Genomic DNA, 17,434 nt, shown 5'->3' with positions numbered 1-17,434 from the left:
CAGTGAAAGTTGACTTAATATGTAATTAGATTGAAAGGTGAATTTAAGAATGTCTTTATTAGCATTGATCAATTTAACCCAAACAAAATTTAAAGAAAGAAACCACTGAGGCCCAAGTTACAGGAGAAAAAAGATAGTAAAGCCTGAAAATAAAAACATGAGAAACATTTAAAAAATACAAAAGAAAATAGTAATATTGAGGAAAGAAAAGGAGATAACAAAACTGTGGAGAGAAGTGTGTGTAAATATAACAAAATTATAAAGCATGAGGTTATATATGCTTTTCTGCAAGTGGAAGGTGTATGAATTCTGTTTGTTTGAGGGTGCCTCATTCCAGAAACAAGGCTTTTGTGCTCACAGTGAAATGGCCAAGTTTTCCCTGTTTGGAGTTAGCTTGAAAGCAAAATATTTGAAAAAATTCATTGCATGAAATGTAATGGGTTCCTGAAGCTTACGGGTTGAATTAGTACAAGCCTGGTTTGGGCAAATGAGGCACGTGCAAACCATTAGTATTTTAAGATTGTAATCTGTCCATGTGCACACTGGCCCAGGGCAGCCTGGAAACAACCTGTGTGCAGCTGGTCAGTGTGAGGAGCAGAGTGCCTCTTCTCTGCTGTTTCTTTTGTGTGTGAAGAGAGGATGGTGGCCCTCCACACTCATAGCTGCTGATTTCTGTCACCTCATTCATGTTAATACTTCTTCAGTGTCTGATGATTTACCTGTTTGCTGTTTGAACTTGTAAAATCTTGTAAAATCTTGGATCTGGTTTGCTCTCTGCTGAAGAGTGTAATACCTGAGCTACCAGCAGCAGCTCCCTCTTGTACTGCCTGTGGTCTAACAATGAGTTAGCTGTAGCAGTGAGGAGGTTTGCCTGTTTGACCAGCAAGGTTTGATTTGTTGATGTCTTTGCTCTATTCCTGCTGTCTGCAGCAGAAGAGAGGAAGTGGGGAGGAGTTTGCACACAGCCTCCAGCTCATGGATGGGGGAAGAGGAGGTGGCCACCCAGAGAAGGGAGGAATTACAGGGAGCTCCCAAATTAAACTGGGTGTTGGGTGTCATGTGAAAAGCAAGGCCTAGAATGGACAATGAGCTCTGCAGGGAGTGGCAGTGGGATTCTGTAGGCTCCCATGTAGCAGGAGCAGTGCCTAAGGTGCTATCCAAGGGGAGTGTGGTTTCAAGACCAGCTGGAGCAAATTTGAACTTGCACTGCTGTTGAAAGGCACAAACCATGGAGAGAGCAGGAATGTTAAGTAGCAGGGTGGCCACAAATGAGCTTCAGCTAATTGCAAAACTTACTCAGAGATAGCAACAGAATCTGGTGTTTATCTGGTTAGGTTACATGCTACATTTGACAGTATTTTTACAGGTCGTATCTGTGCTGGGGATTTTTCTTCTCTCTTGATGGCACAACACTTTTCCTGTGTGCTGGTTTGTTGTTTTTCTTTTGCAGCAGCAAGTGAGGAAGATGGCATTTTAACTCAAGAGATTGTCAAATGTCTGCTGTTGTCTGGGTACTTTGAGATATATGTAGAACTGATAATTATTCAGCTGTGCTGAAATTAAACCTCTAATGACTAGAACTGCTTACTTACTTAATTAGCTGGGGTTTTGGGGTTTTTTTCCAAAATACCTACTTCTTCCTCAAAATACTGTGACTTCCCTCCTTTTCATTTCTTTGTTCTAAGTGAATTGTTCGGGGTTTTTTCAGTCTGTTAACAATGATTATTTCCCTGTTAAAAGCATCAGAAGTATTGTTTTCCTTAATGGAAAAGATGTTTGATCAAGTGACTGTACAAATGGAGGCAGCCACTGTATATAGGACGTGGCATGTGGAGGTTGCATGTTTTATGCCTGAAGTGCCAAGTGCTTGGCTGTGATTCAGATGAAATTGGCACTGGCTGATGCCAACACCCCAATGTAAATGTGGTGTCTTTCCCTCTGCTGTAGGGCCCTGAAAGAAAAGTATTGAAGTGAATGAGTGCCAGAGGGGACGAGGTTAAAAGAGAAGTGGTGCATGTGCTCCTTATTTAATCTCCTTTGTAGCCACAGTACCGCATACTGACTATACCAGTGGGTGTGTATTCTTGTATCAAAGCAGATGTTTCTGTGAGAAAGATGTTGCTTTGTTTTAATAAATTGAGGTTGACACTTCAAAAGGGGGGAGGGAGGTGAAGGAAGTAGCATAAAGTGAGAATTTGTCAAATGGGATTTGGAACAAAATCCATGAGAATTTTTGTGGTAGGAACTGCAGGGAAGAATCCTTCGCTGGTCTTGGCATTGTCCAAACATCTACTTATGCATTGCTGTGATTTATATAAGAATTTCTGCTTTTAGATTGGTTTTTGGTTTGTTTTTTTGTTTTCTTTTGTTTGTTTTAAACCAAAATTTTGTAAGTGTTTTGTCATTTGTTATCCTTCACATTTCCTCCAGGTGTGATCCAATCTATGTGCTCAGCCTGTTCTGGGAAGGGGAGGGTGGTGGTGATGGACCTCAGCAGCCTTTCAGATTGTGATTCAGCTTGTGAAGACAAGTTCTCCTGTTCTTCCCATGCCTTACCAAGTGTGGTGATGGTACTGCTCAGCCTCTCCTGGCCGCTTTCCTTAAATGCTCATACGCTCTCAAAACACAGTCCTCCTACTTTGAAGGTGGGAGCTGCCTTTGCCTGCTGTTTTCAGAAGTGGCTTTTTGCCTTTGGGAGTGCTGCTGAGGAGGGATTGGAGTGCATGGTGAACTCTGTTCGGGCCCTTCTTACATGGCTCCCTGACCTCGTGAAAAACAAGGGTTACAGAAGCAGCCAAGGTGAATGGCCTCACGGCTATGAGCACTTTCTGTTAGACCTCAAGTATGATCCAAAGGTCTGTTCTGAAGCCTGCTTGTTCTAGATCCTTGTAAAGTATCTAGTCACATTTTTTTTCCTCCATATATTTAAAAACCTAGAGTCTCTGAAAACTCCAGTTCTGCATAAAAAAGATTTGCTTCTCCTGAGACCACTTGACTACCCCAAGCCCTTTCAAGAAGAAAGTCGATGAGGCATATTTTATTTGAGGATTTGACAGTGTTTTCCCCATCTCCTTATCCTGGTCCCTACTGCTAAAAAGAAACATGGAACAGCAGGTTCCTGCTGACCTTTAAAATTATCTCAGTGGAAGGCCTGACACAGGGCTTGTTCCTGTGTGCTTTGGAGTACCGGTGGGTGGCACCCCTGAAAAAGCCTCAGAAAAAAATTAGAGGGAGATTGTGGGCGGGGAAGCTTGTTTGCAGTTTTTTTCTGCAGTGGTTTGGGAGCAGCTCAGGTGAGTGAGTGCACTGCTCTTGGTGCTGGGTGCAGACCCTTATGGCAGATCAGCTCTGCTGCAGGCACTGCTGGGGTGGAGGCAGTGGGCTGGGGCTGAAGCAGGGGGTGCAGCTGGTTGTCCCTGCCTGTGGAGCATCCTCTGCTCTGGAGGGCTGTCCCTCTAATGTGTACCGGGGGCTTGCTACCCTTGCAGTGAGCACCAGCTTGCACTGGTGTTGGCACCCTGGCACAGTGTGCTGTGGTTGGCAGTGCTAGGAATGCCTTGGGCACACAGCAGTGCTGCTTGGGGGGCAGCAAGGCAGTGGTAGCCAGCCGGCTGCACACCGAGAGTCATGTAGAATCCTGCCTGTTGCTAAGGGACTCCGTTTGCATATAGAACAGCACTGGTTTACATAGCAGCTTTCCCTGTGTTTGTTGATTGGAGGCAATTACTGTAAAATACTTGATTTATAACAAGGCATACTTAATAAGCAGCAAACTAAAATAAATATTCATGAATTACCTGCTGGAGTCTGGCTGTTCTTTTTGCTGAGTTGTTGCTTTCCATCTGTGTGCTCTGCACAGCCCTGGAGCCTCTGCGTCTCTGGAGGTGAAGGCAGCCATGTTGGATCTTAGCTGGTGGAAGTTTTGGGCTGAAGAATGAAGAGGACAATCCCACTTTTTCTCTATTTTGTTCATCCCACAGGATAGAGATGTTTTCCTGAGATTTTCCCAAGCAGCTCATTTGACTCAAAGTGGTCTGCTTGCCTGGCGTAGAGCTGTAATGCAGTAGTTGAAGTGTCATCAAAGTGTTTGTGTGGAACACGTGCACTGTACAGCTACTACATCATTGGGATCTGGTCTGGCTTTTGTGGTGCTGTAGGGAGGTGATGATGTAGAAATAGCAGTGCTCTTGGTTAAGTTAGGATGAGCCAATATGTTTAAGAAAATGTGTGGGAAATGACAAATTGCTCATTTGGGATCTATGCTCTTCGAGAATAGGACAACTCATTTAGAGTAGTTCCAAAGTTATTAAAATAAGAATGTGCTCAGTCTTCCCTAGAGATGAAGCACAGTCAGCACAAGGATGAGTAACCTTTGTCTTCTGTGTTGCAGAGTGGCATTCCTCTGACCCCCGCTACCATGACCACTTTATTTGGCCAGTTTGATTCACAGGAGTTTGTTTTTATTTAGGAGGAGTCTGTGGCGCTTGTCAAAATGAGAAAGTGATCATCAGAGTGTGGCTTGGTATTCCTGCTGCTGGAGCCTCCAGGAGCCAGCGCTCAGCCCTGCTGAAGCCAGAGGAGGAGGGTGGAGAAGCACACCCTGATCAGGTACTGAGCCAGTAATGAGAGCAGTTGTCTGATGCAGAGTTTAGTTGTGGATGATCATTAGTTATAAAAAGTTACATTCTTTAGAAGGTCTTGTTAACATGTGTGATGCAATGGAGGCCCAGTAAAGACAGCCACATCCATGGACCTGGCATGGGTGCATGGTATGTGTCTGAGTTCTGTAACAGAGCTCAGGTGAACGTAAAGAAATGCAACATGTTTTCTGGGGTATTTGATTTGCACATCTAATGTGCAGTACAGCTCAGCACGTGTTTGCAAATACTGTTTTCAGGCTTCACGTAAGTGGTAAAGAATGGGCTAGGAATGCTCTTAACAAATGTTTGAATGTTGAAAAGCAGTTTGTTGTCTTGAGAGAAGGTTTTTCCTCAGCTTTATTATTTGTTCTAGTAGTGCGACTTCAGTGCTAGCTTTCGATGAGCAGTATGTTATGTGGAAACTGTAGAGCACAGAGAGGTAGCAGACTGATGGGTTTTAAGACAAAACCAACTGTCAGTTTGCTTGTTATGTTTTTATTTGCTGAGATGTCCATAACCATTCCTGGAAACTAGTATTTATTCTTGCATTCACATCTTTCAGATTGCCATACTTGAGAAGATTTAGTTAGATTCATCTTGTATGAAGACAGAGAAGTTAAAGATTTTGATTTATTGTATTCAATTTGGGCTTTTTGTCTTATGTAACTGTACCTTCCAGTTTATGTGGAACTCCTGCTCTGAGGACCATCTTTTGAAAAGACTTTGCATATTTTTACATACCATTAGAAATCCTTTAAGAACAGGGGTAGTACTTATGTGGGCTTGTACGATGGTTGGGGTGGCAGTGGTGTGCAGTTCACTGTTAGAGGGAGCATTCTATGAAGAGGCACAGTGTTTTTGCACTCAAGTGATGCTTTCTCTCCAGAAATACCAGCCTCTGTAGCTTAGAATGTCTGAATTTATTAGTCACATTTTTGTTATTTTTTTAATTTATTGACCCAGGTGGAAGCAATGAGGATTTGTTTAAAATCTGTTAAGAAAATGATTCCTAATCTTCTAGAGGTAATTTCCAGCTCTGATTATATCTTTCTTGGTGTGGTTAAAAGATAGAGACTCTTTTTCTAGCATCCATTGTGAATACTTCACTTTTTTTTTTTTTTTGTCTTGGGAAATAAGAATCTGCATTTATTTGATTCAACAACCAGTTTCCTGCTTCCCAAGGAAGAGATAGTGACTTATTTGCTTGCAAACATCCCTCCTGTGGAGAGTCTTTGTTGGGGAGTTAGAGGAAAGCTAGCAGTTCCTAGTGAAATAGCTGCATAGCAGGATGAAGAGGGATTATTGAAGCATTACTAGGAAATTCATGGCTGTGGCTGTGTGGAAAACCATATGTACTCCACAGACAAGCTGACCTAAATTCTGCAGCCAGGCCTTACTGGTTTCTGTGTTGATGTGATGTGGCAGGCTGGATAACCTGCAGCAGATCTGGGGTTAAAAAAAAAAAAAAAAAAAAGCAGAGGGAGTACAGAGAAGATTTGTATTTGAGTGGAAACACAGACAGGCAAGTCTTTAAAAGTGTACTGAATCGGTTTTAATTTTTTTGTTGTTTTCTAACCAACACTTCTCTGTTCTTAGTATTGAGTAATTTTCACATAGCCAGGATGGGTCTGTATTAGAAGGATGCTCGTTAGGAAAAGTGGAGATGTTGTTTACTCCTGGATGGGGAATACGTGGATGGTTTTGCTCATAAGAGGCTTGGAGTTCTGTGATAGGTTTTAGCAAAGAAATTGTGCTAAGTATCTTAGCAGTAGTGAAACAGTTAACACAACTGACACTTGAACTCTTTGGGAAAATAGGATTAGTATCCCCTTGACATAAATGGAATGGCTTATGCTTGAGTTTCTAGGCGATGTTTGTTTCCAAGATTATACGTTACACAAAACATGACACAAAAATCCAAATAGAAAACAAATGCCAGGTCGATCACAGTCCAGTTGGTCAGTCTGACCTGCGTGCAGTGTTTTTGTGCTGTTACTTCTTGTAGTAGTATTGTGACTTTGCAGTTTAGTTTCTGCTGGCACAGATGTGGTGTGAGGGCAGTTACTGCTTCCTGCCTTTTTCTGTACACACAAACTAGACTGATGCAATGCTCTCCTTTGCTTTCACCCTTCCTGCTTGCACACTTTTGTTACCTGGTATCACTGCTTCCTTCTCAGGTTCCTCTACTGGTATGAGAGGAATTTTTTTTGCTAGTACTGCTTATACCGTGTCCTGTGAAAGGAACAGTTTATGCAGGCAGAAAAATTTTGCAATCACTAGAACGGCTTTGGCGGTAAAATTTTTGCTGGCATAGTTGGGAAGCAAGAAGAAAAATATTGGCTGATGCAGTTCAATGAACAAAATGTTAAAGTGTGGCTAGGGGCTTTGCTGTGCAAGTGTTCTGGTCTGGTTACTGTGATGGAGTGTGTGTGTATTTATAAAATATTTCTGTCTGGAAACCTCTTTTTTGTGGCAGCATAAGCTTTAAGTCTTGAATTGTTTTAGAGGAATTTCTGCAACTGCAGCATCCTGAAGTGCCAGGGAAAATAGTGATATTCTGAAACATTGCTGGCTTATTTTAGATCACATTTCACTTGATGTGCTTTTGAGTTGTTTTAAGAACAACTTGTCTGTATAAGCTGTTTGTTTACTATACGCACATAATAAGCAGCAATGCTGATCTTTGACTGGAAACCAGAATGACTGCTGGTCCTGCTGCCCCAATGCCAGGAGCAGGTATGGTGAGGGGATTGGAGAGCAAGGGCTGTTTCCCTTGTGTGTGTTTCAATACCAGCAGCTGTAATTAGAAGCTTATTAACTGACAGATAAATTAAATTGATTGAAATTTCCTCCAAAATGATAAACTGGTTTTTGCTTGCATTTGTGTTATTGCCAAGGCTACCTCAAGGCAGAAGCAATGTTTTCCTTAGTGCAAATATAGACGACATTTTGAGTAATTCTTTGCAATGAAAAGAACTTCTGCGTATCTCACTCCAATGTTACAATTTTCATGTTGGTTTATCTTTTCTTTCTTCCTGTCCTTCCAGCAGAATTTTCAATGTTATCGTTAGAGACAGAAACTGGAAAATAGCTGGAAAACAGCCCCACTTAGGTGTTTTTTTTCACTGTTTCTGCTCTCCTATTTCTTTGCCTAGACAGGAGACTTGTCCATTACTGATAGCAAATGCCAGTCCTCACAGTGACGGGTCAGTGAGCTGAGCTGCTTCCAGCTTGTCTTTCTGGAGCCTGAACCCAGCCTGGCTGCGGGCGGTGGCACCGACACAGCACGGGGGAGGAAGGGGATGGCCCTGGCAGGGCTTGTCACCAGCTTGCTATAGCAGAATAAAATCTGAGCAGGGTCAAAATGCAGCACTGCTCTCTTTCAACCTTCCCTGGAGTAATGGCTTGTTGCATGGTTTTGTATTCACAGATGTGTTTTGTACTGGATGTGTATCAAATTCAGTGGGCTGCAGTATTCTTAGCTATGTGTTTTGACATATTATGATGATGTTTTGAAATACCTACCTGCTCTCAGTTCTCGACTGGAATCTCAGGAGGTGCCTTTTGGATAGATGGGAAGTGATTCTCAATATGTCGCTCCCTCAGGCTTCATCTGTTGTCTTTGGTAGGTGATGCTGTTTTGAAGAAGGCAGCCCCATCACAGTTCTTGTTCTCTCAGAGGTTGGGTGAGCACTGGAGCACTAAATCGGTGTGGTGGGGTGCAGCATCAAAGAGTAAGGTCTGCCTGTCCTTGTCCATACCCAATTTGCTTTCAGAAGAGACAAAACACTTCCAGCAATTGAGAAACCACAGGAGAGATTGGACTGGGGAAAAGCTGACCTTTTCAACACTAGGTTTTCCTTGTCTAGATGGGCACAATACAACTTGTAATGCTGTGTTTGCACATGATGGTAAAAAGGACATACCATAGGGTGTTGGTGACATTATTGCCTTGCACCTCAGATAGTAAAGATGGGGGAAGAGAGAGAGATTTGTAGGGGAAAAAATGAACAAACAGCTCTTTGTTGCTCAATTATTTTAGTGCTTCTGTGGTTTAGCTGTTATATTGTGTTACTCTGTCCACAGCTTTTTATGGACCTCTTTTAGAAAAATTTTAAATTTACATAAATAATACGTTTCTCTAGTTCTGTTTATTATTTCAAGGGCTAGAATATGCTTGCAATTATAACATTCCACTGCCTTTGGTGATTGGATATATAAAATCTGGCCTTTGTTGCTGAGCAATGAGCTCCCAAACTTTCTGCTTATCTGACTGCATTTCATGAATTAGGTTTTGCCCGGTGTATTACTGTAAACATGAAAAAGTCTTTTATGTGGAATTAGAATTGTTTTGATCAATAAAGCATCAGTCTCTTTTTCATTCCATTAACTCTTACATTCTGCAGGAGCTGGGCAAAAAAAGTGATTTTTTTTTTTTTCTGCTCATAAGTTGAATCTAATACCTTTTGAGGTAAAATATTTTTCCAGGCAGACTGCAAACAGTTTTCATGGGCAGTTCAAGTAATTAAGTAATTACTTAAGGAATAAAATGATTGTTAACATTACTGATATTTGTAACATTGGGGGAAAAACAATTTCATGAAAAGAAATTTTTGGGAAAGGAAAACACCATACAGCCCCTTCCCCCGACCCTGCCATGTGCTGCTTTGAAGTTCTGTGGTAGTTAAGGGGAGCACTGCACAGGTTTGGGTTTGGTTTGTTTTTTCCAATCTTTACTACGGAGGAAGCATTGTAGTTTAAGGCTTTAGAGGCAGAGCTCAAGTGCCACTCCACTATTTCCCCCCAAAACCCCACCAGATTGTTGCTTGTACCAGAGCTGCACTCTGGTGTCCAGCTGTCTGGTTTGCAGCTGGATCTGGCAGTCCCCACATGCTTTGCCTTCTTGGCAGGTCATGTGTTCTGGGGACTTGCTGCCTCCCATGACACCAGGCTGAGATGCTGGTAGTGCTGCTGAAGGCTGGGAGCAGCAGACGTTCCTGTGCCATGGGTCAGATGGGAAGGACTGGAAATAGGGATGCTGCATGGGTTTTTCTTTAGATGCAAGAAGTGGTGAGCTGTGACAGAACAAGACAGCTGCCTGTCAAGTCACCACCTTTTGGCTGATGACTGATGGCTGTTTTTTCTTAAGTCTGTGTGCTCTGTAGTCCTTGGGCAGTCACTGAATGGTGGTAACCTGCAGTCAAGTTCACAGCAATACCAGCTTTTCCTTGTCAGTTCAGGGAACAGGATGGGGAGCTGCAGGTAGCCTCTGCAGGATCTGGGTGAGAATTTGTAAAGGCAGATGTGGGTGGTGATGGAGCTGGGAGGTATCAGAAAGGAGAACATGGAACATAAAGCACAGCCAATCTTGCAGGAGTGTATTGGCCCACTCCTCTGGATTGTGCTGTCCTGGTATGTGTATTTAAACTGAGACAATCTGAAATTACTGGCTGTCAACTTGTTAAAATAATCAGGTTGCCAAGAACTCTATCATTTTGTTAAGCTTCATTTCAGATTTATTGCATATTTTTTCACCTTTAACACAACTAATCCAGGGGATGTAAACATGAGGTTTAGCACACTAGTTCACTCCCTGCAGTCCATTTAAATTTTCTTTTCATTTGCTTCTACACCCCTGTTCTTTCTCAACCAGGGTTCAATCTGAAGGCAGCAACTGAGAAACTATTCCCTTCACTGAAAGGGTATGTCTAGGTTGTAGGAGATGGGAAAATGAGAATTTGAGATCTCGTCCAGAAACATTAAACAAAGCTTATTTCAACAGCCTCTTCTGTCTTTGTTAGAATAGTTGGAGGTATGCCAACCTAAAAAGCCCCAAACCTGCTTTGATTTAACTTTCACCTAGGTCTTTGTGTCATGTCCTAGGAAGGGGCAGAGCTACTTCTGTTTTCCTTGTGTGTTGGATAGCACTTTCGTACATTGGTTGTGGAACTTGGATGGGTTTTTTGCAGTGCCATTGAGTTTCTTTTCCTTGTGTGGGCTGTTCATATAGCTGTGCTACTGGGAAGACAAACACTTAAAATTGAAAAATATGATGAGGCAAGGGCTGTCAAGTATTATGCATCAATTTTGTACTTTGCATGCTGAGGTCTTGACCTACTTGAGGTCTCTAGGTACTTTGGCAGTGTAAGTGTTTAGCAGTGATAAACTGCAATGTCTGGCAGAGGGACTTGGTGTGCAAGGACACCTGAAAAAACAACCTTTAATCCTTTCCCTGAAATGAGCTGGTTTCCAGGTTTCTGTTTTTTCAGAGAGGTTGGACAGGGTGCTTCCATTCAATGTGTGCTGGCATGATATTCAGTGCTCAGCATCTTGTTTTAATAGTTATCAGCAGAGTAATATTGATAGAACTGATTTACTGGACTTCTTTTTCTCTGCATGTGTGTCGCACTAATTCTTTGAATGTATTTTTTTCTCATAAGTAATCAATATACCAGGAAAAGCGCTGTTCACCAATAACATCTGAAAACAGTAAAAGAGCAGAAGACCAGAAAGCCCCCAGGTATCCCTAAATAGCAACAACAAAATGATCTATAATGTGGTCAGGGGGAGAGCTGCTTGTTGCCAAGGGCACTTGTTGAGAGGGAGACAGATGATGAAAGCCCACCATTTATCTTGGATTTTGAGTGAGGGAAAATGTAATTGTGTTCTCTAAATAAATGAGTGCAGTAGTTATGTTATGTATTGTTCCTTATGGTATTAAATGACTTGTTAATATTAACAGTTTCACAGCATGTCACAAAAGGCCTTGGTCTTTATTCTTGGTTTTCTAGATAGTCTGATTACAGATGATGGAACTAGACAGGCTAAAGGGTCATGGCATTTTAGAAAGAGATCCTCTAAATTAGTATCTCAAGGACCTTTTAGAGTTAGAGGAGTCCCCAAGATAAGCTGTTACTGATCTGAGGCCACGGATATGAGTGTTTCTTGATTATTAAATGCCCTAAACGTGAGTAGATGTGTGTATAATTAAAAAGCTCTGTGGATCAGCACTGGCTAAAAGTTTTCTGAAGTTTGTATGGGTATACAGTGTTACTGATGTTTCTTGACACCTTTTCTGCAGTGTCATCTACCCTATTAACAGCTTATTTAGGGGATGGGTTTGTTTCATTGCATAAGGAATGTGCATCTTGCTTTCATAGCAGTCACAGACCAGTCCTCAGGAGCTGACTCACTGCTATTTTGTAAGCAGGGCTTGCCTGCCTTTTATTCGGTTCTGCCTTTTTCCATTCCACAGTCCATGGTAATTTAGATCTTAAGTGTGCTGGTGTTAAAAAGCCTGCTTCCTGGAGTAGATCTTATCTCCGTGTATGTGGTGTGTACTTGGCTTAATTTGATACTAACAAAAGTAACTTTTGATTATTTCACTTTTTTCTAGTTGGGTCCTAATCATGTTATATTACAAAGACACTTTCCCTGCAGCTAACACGCATGTTCATTAACAAACAAGTATTAATGATTTGGAGGGAATTGTATTTGATCTCTTAGTTATTGTTACACTGCTGCACTTGAAGGGGCTTGTTTTCAAATTTTCCTGCACAATATTTGACTTCCTTGAGTTTCAGATTGTCTTGTTCTACTTGTATTGTAACTGAGCTTTGCTGTTGGGATGTCATGGTAGGGTGGGAGTGGTAAAAATGGGCCACTGGAAAGATACAGAAGGAAGACGATGGCTCCCTGTAACTTGAGCATTCAAGTTAGAATTTCTAGTGTGTAGCATAACTTGGGTAACAGTGGATTCCGTTATTGACTTCCAAAATCACTTAAACTCACTTTCACACCTTAGTAACACTTTATTCATGGCAAGTCAGATATTTTCTTGTGACTTTTTACTACCTGCTTTTACTTGGCTCAGTTAGATTATTTTTTTCCACGCTGGCACATTCGGAGGAAGTAAAGTGCCAGAAATCTTCGGTGCTGTCATGATTTTTCTTTTTTAATGAAAAGCTTTTCTGAAAATAACTGGATACCAATGTGTAAATCAAACTTTTCCCAAAGTACTGCTACCTTTGTAATTTTTTTATAGCTTTCCTAGGTAAAAGTTGGAAGATCAGATTGTTTTAATTGATGTTTTTGCAAAACTTGTGTGACTGGAAAACTGACAGTAGTCATGTGAATTTCGTATTACTTCTGCATGATTAAAATCAACAGCAGCACTCTGGGCTACTACTAGAAATATTTCCAGAAAAACCATACAGGACAGACTAGGGGAAATAACACAGCAGAGGCTTTTTTTCCCCTATTCCTCATATTTTGTGGCAGCTCCAAGGCTGAGCATAGTAAAAGGGAAAGATGTAAATCATTCTTTGGGAAAAAGGGTGAAGTAATACTGGTTTTCCTGGTAGTAGCCAGGAGGCTGCAGAGAGGAGAGGAACAATAGGAAGCTTTTTGTTTCCTGGGTGGAGTTTCACATTTGACACTGCTGAGTGGGAGCCTGGTCTGAAGGCATTGGGTGGGTAGAACGGCAGCACCTTCCCTGGGAGCTGCTGGACTTCAGCCTGGCTGTTCCTGCGGGAAACTCCACCCTCTCCTTCTATCTCTTTCTGGTAGGTTTTCTAAACCTTGATGTCGTCTTGTTACTGCTGGCAAAAAGTTACATGTGTGGGAGATATGCAAATGTATTGTAGTGTTCTGATATAATTTTAGCACAGGAAAAGAGCGAGCTCTGTACATAGGTATCACTAACTGAGCTGTAGTCTTGCAGCTCAGTTTGTTTAGTAGAGCTGTCAAACTTTGAAAAGAGATTTGCATGGATGAGGGGTATAGGATCAAGTTTGTAACTCTGTAAACTTTAAAAGTAGCTTCTATCAATCCACAGTTCTCTAAATTCCTTTACAGACAGTAGAAATTGTCTGAATGAGTGTAGAAGAATTGTATAGTTCATTGACATGATAATTGAGGATTTCTGATTATGTGAATCCTCTTATTATTTACAGCATATACTGTTGCTGGAAGAACTGGCTTTGCCATGAATAACTGAGGTGGACTTCATCTTCTCTTGTTTCTCTCTGTGTAAAATTCTAAGTACTGTTTTACCTTTTCTCTTTTTTCTTTGTGGTAATTTTTCTTTCCAGGTATAATGAGGGCTTGATGATCTTGTGGGAGAGGAATGACTCTACTAAAATCCTTTCTCATATGTACAGGGTTAAGTACCGCACTCAGGAGGGTAATGTTCCAGTGGAATTGCAGTCTCCCCATAACAGTTTAGACTTTGGTAAAGCAAGTGGATGAGTCATTGCAGGGATTTGATGGCTGAAAAGATTGATTAATAATTAATTTAAAAACAAGATGCCCTTTCCTCTGTGTCCTAGCTTTCAGCCATTCAAAAGATCATCAGATTCCCACATGTAGTTTAACATTTGACTACTAAGGATGTGTTTACTTTGATGTCTTTCCCTGAACGGCAAATGTTGCTTTGTCTTTGCTTTTGCTCACACATTATTTATAGAGATATAAATGTCAAATTTGACTCAAGTGTTCTGATGAGGTTACTGCGCTTAGAAGGAGCCAGATGTTCCCATTTGGTGTGCTAGGGATATACTTGCCTCATGACCTTTTTGAGATGCACTGATATACCAGGTGCTTAATGGATAATGGCATTTCTGATTTCCAGGAAATCTTGCATACAGGTTCTTTGCTTTTCTTCAGTAGACATTTGTCAGTCAAGGATTTGTATTTCTACAGGTTTGCATTTGAGCTGGGTGTCTAATGGGAAACCCTGGGTCTAGGGTGCTTTCTGCCCTTATGCTGGGATAGTGGTAAAAGTGAAGAATCCTGCTGACTGCAGTGTAACCCTGAAAGGATAACTCAAAATGGGCCCTTTGAATTCAGTTAAATTAGCATAAATAATATCTGTTGAGGTGGGTTCAACGGCAGTAGGTCAAAGATGCGGGGTCAATCAAAACCAATCTGTGAAAGGCACAGAAGCTTCAGCAACCTTTTGGAATCCTTTAAGAGAAATTGATACCCTCTTTACTGTTCCTGTCTGGGGCAGATCTTTGATACGAGATAGGTCTTGTGACTGTGCTGTTAGAAGTGGTAATAACCTGTGTTTTGTCTTTTTGGTTAATTAAAAGCAGGCTATTTACAATCCTAGGCAATTTAGGTACTGAATCTTGAATATTTAGTGCATGGTGAATGTACATCTAGACATCTGTTTGCTGACAGTGTACAAAAAGCCACTGTTCAAACTTTCATTTTTACTTATAAATAAGAGTGAAAGGTGAATGAAAATGTGTAATAATCTTACCTTGAGCTGTTGCTAGCATTCATAATTTAAACCTAAAATGCTTCACATTTTCAGTGTAATGGTCCCATTAACCATTAAATTCTGAACTCTGACTTGGCTGTAGCCTTCTGAAAAAAGTAAAAGGCTGCCAGATATTTGGTACCAAGATGTAGCTACAACCTTCTGGTGTTGGTGTTTGTGACATTGTGTGTTGTCAGATGTATAAGGTACAGCAGCTGACATCTTGCACTTTGCAAAGTCTCAATCTTTGAAGATTTGTCTAAATTTTCCAGCCTGCAGGTAATGAAATACTTTGGCCTCCTTTAACTGTGAACATTATTTTACTGTAATCAAAAGTTAAGATTCAGTTGCACTACTTTATAAATGCTGTATAATAGTTATTGGATACTGCAGAGTTATTATGAGTAGGGATTTTGCCATTTGCAAGGATAGCGAATAGGAGTTAGACTTCAGGAAGTTTTGTGAAAATAGGTTGTTTCTTGACCTTTGATAAAACCACCATTTGCCTGTGCACAGAATATGGAAGGAGAAAGCTCTGCCTCCCACTACCTCTTTAATTTGTGTTAAAAGCACTGAAAATAGGAAATGTGGAGACGAGATTTTAGCTGCAAGGAAGGATATGTAATCTGATTTATAAAACTATAAAACCTTCTTGAATGCTTGTTTTACTCCAGCAAAACCTCCTTTGGTAAACGTCATGTGCAGGATTGAGTGGGTGTTCACCTGCTGGTTTGTCAAGAGAGGAGGACAGGAAAGCAGTTTGCTCTTGAGGGGTGTTGGGAAGAAGTGGATGATTTCACAGCTTGAAGTGTATAAAACTTGCTCTGGTGTCAGTATGGGCAGTGGAATTTGACAAGAAGTGGGAGGGGAGAAGTGTGTGTGACTAGGGTGGTACTTTGCCTTCTGGAAGGAAGAAGCAGGGTCTGGAATTCATAGTTTGACATTTTTGAATGTTGGAAAGAAGCCAAAGGAAGCTAGTGGGTGTTGGGACATGACTGATTTGCTCCAGTTCACAAAGTAGGTGTGGACAGGAGAAATCAGAAGGACAGCAAAAAATCACCAGGTTTTGTTTTAACTGAAGAGGCAAAAAACTGCCAATGGAATGGTCAGCCAAGGCACCCTGGCCTGCTCTAGGTCCTGATGTTGGAGCTTGGCAGTGCAGCTGTTTTCAGTTTACAACTTGAGAGCCACTTTGCTCTGGATTACTGCCATTGGGAACATCTTAAGGCAGAGAAGTCCCTGAAGAGTAGTTGCAGTTACATTAGCTTTTTCTCTGGGATCACTGCGAGACCCCTGGATGGATGAGACAGGGGTCAGAGATGGATCGGTGTTTCCTCCAGGCCTTATCAGAGTTGCCTGTGGAGAGAGTTGAGCAATGGTGCTGTAAGAGGATTCCAAGGCAGAGCGGGTGAATCTGGCTACTGGAACTTGCCCTAAGGAGCCAGACTCAACGGGGCAGCTTGCCTGAGTGTCTTGGTCCAGAGCCTGTGAAGTGGGAGTTAACATACACAAAGTATGTGGCTTGTGCATTAACTTTGGTAACTTGTGTAAGGTATCTCCTGTTAATCACCTCGCTGTTGAATATGTGAAAAGTAAGACTGGGGTTTTTTTCTTTCTATTAAGCTGAACTAGAAATAGTCCCCGTGGGTTTTGAGGCTTGGACACAAGAACATTATTTATCATGTGGTGTCGCATCAGCTGAAATCCTCAGACAGTAAGGCTGCTGGATTTCCCGACACTTGCCTTTCTCCTAGTCTGTCATAATTCTTCCACCATTCAGACTGGCGTTTCTTGTATGTTTGGGTTACAGGGGTAACGAAGCTTGTGAAACATGACAGTCTGTGAAAAATAAGTCTGTAATGTTCCTGCAGCTTTTCCACTGGGATAATTTTTCACATGTACATTTGCATTAATAGCAGTTGGCTTCTAGTTAATAAATACAGTGCCCTGTGAAATTAATGGGTTATTAGGGTTGGATGGGCTCCTGTGGTGCCCTTAGTGCTGCAGCTTTCACTAGCTAGCTGTGCCTTTGCTTGTGTGCACAGCGGAGTTGTTTACATGTTAGGAATATGCTAGAGGCAAGGAGAAAGGAACAGCTTTAATGTGATGCAGCTTAGATGCTCTGTGGGGGAGGCCTCAGAATTGTTCATAACAGGATCAAATGTCAATCAATGTTTCGAGAAGAATAAAGTTACTGTTTATGAGAAAAATTAAAGAATAGTATATTACATGCTTTTCCTCCATCTATTTTTGACCCTGTCTAGGAAAATGTCCTTCTCCTGTGGTTCTCCTGAACCCTGTAAGAGTATCAGTGATGCCTAGGAGAAGCATCTGTGCAGACCTCTCCTTTTGGCTCCAGCCACTCCTTTGGCTGCCTTTGGTAAGGAAACAAGTAATATGCCAGCCAGCTTCTTTCAGCTCTTGCATGAAAAGCCTGGTGATCGTGTTGCTGAGGATGCTGCTGGAAAATTGTGGCTACTATTAAATTTCTTTTACAGGCACATCTGGGGATTTGCTGCTCTACAGA

General features: G+C 41.6%; 1 protein-coding gene across 2 annotated transcripts in view; it reads left to right on the top strand.

Annotated features, from left to right (window-relative positions):
* The window catches only part of LRRC8D (leucine rich repeat containing 8 VRAC subunit D), a 52,070-nt gene that overhangs the window by 7,160 nt on the left and 27,476 nt on the right, over window positions 1-17,434 (top strand). Inside the window, exon 2 of one of the 2 annotated variants that reach the window (XM_068199870.1) lies at window positions 4,469-4,608. The exons of the other annotated variant lie outside the window; for it this stretch is intronic. The gene's annotated coding sequence lies outside the window, so the exon portion shown is untranslated. The remainder of the gene's footprint in view (window positions 1-4,468; window positions 4,609-17,434) is intronic. 2 annotated transcript variants of the gene reach the window in all.

The sequence above is a fragment of the Anomalospiza imberbis genome, chromosome 9 (genome assembly GCF_031753505.1).
Source record: "Anomalospiza imberbis isolate Cuckoo-Finch-1a 21T00152 chromosome 9, ASM3175350v1, whole genome shotgun sequence".
NCBI lineage: Eukaryota > Metazoa > Chordata > Aves > Passeriformes > Viduidae > Anomalospiza > Anomalospiza imberbis.
The sequence above is the reverse complement of the archived record's forward strand: the minus strand, read 5'-3'. Positions and strand labels throughout refer to the sequence as shown.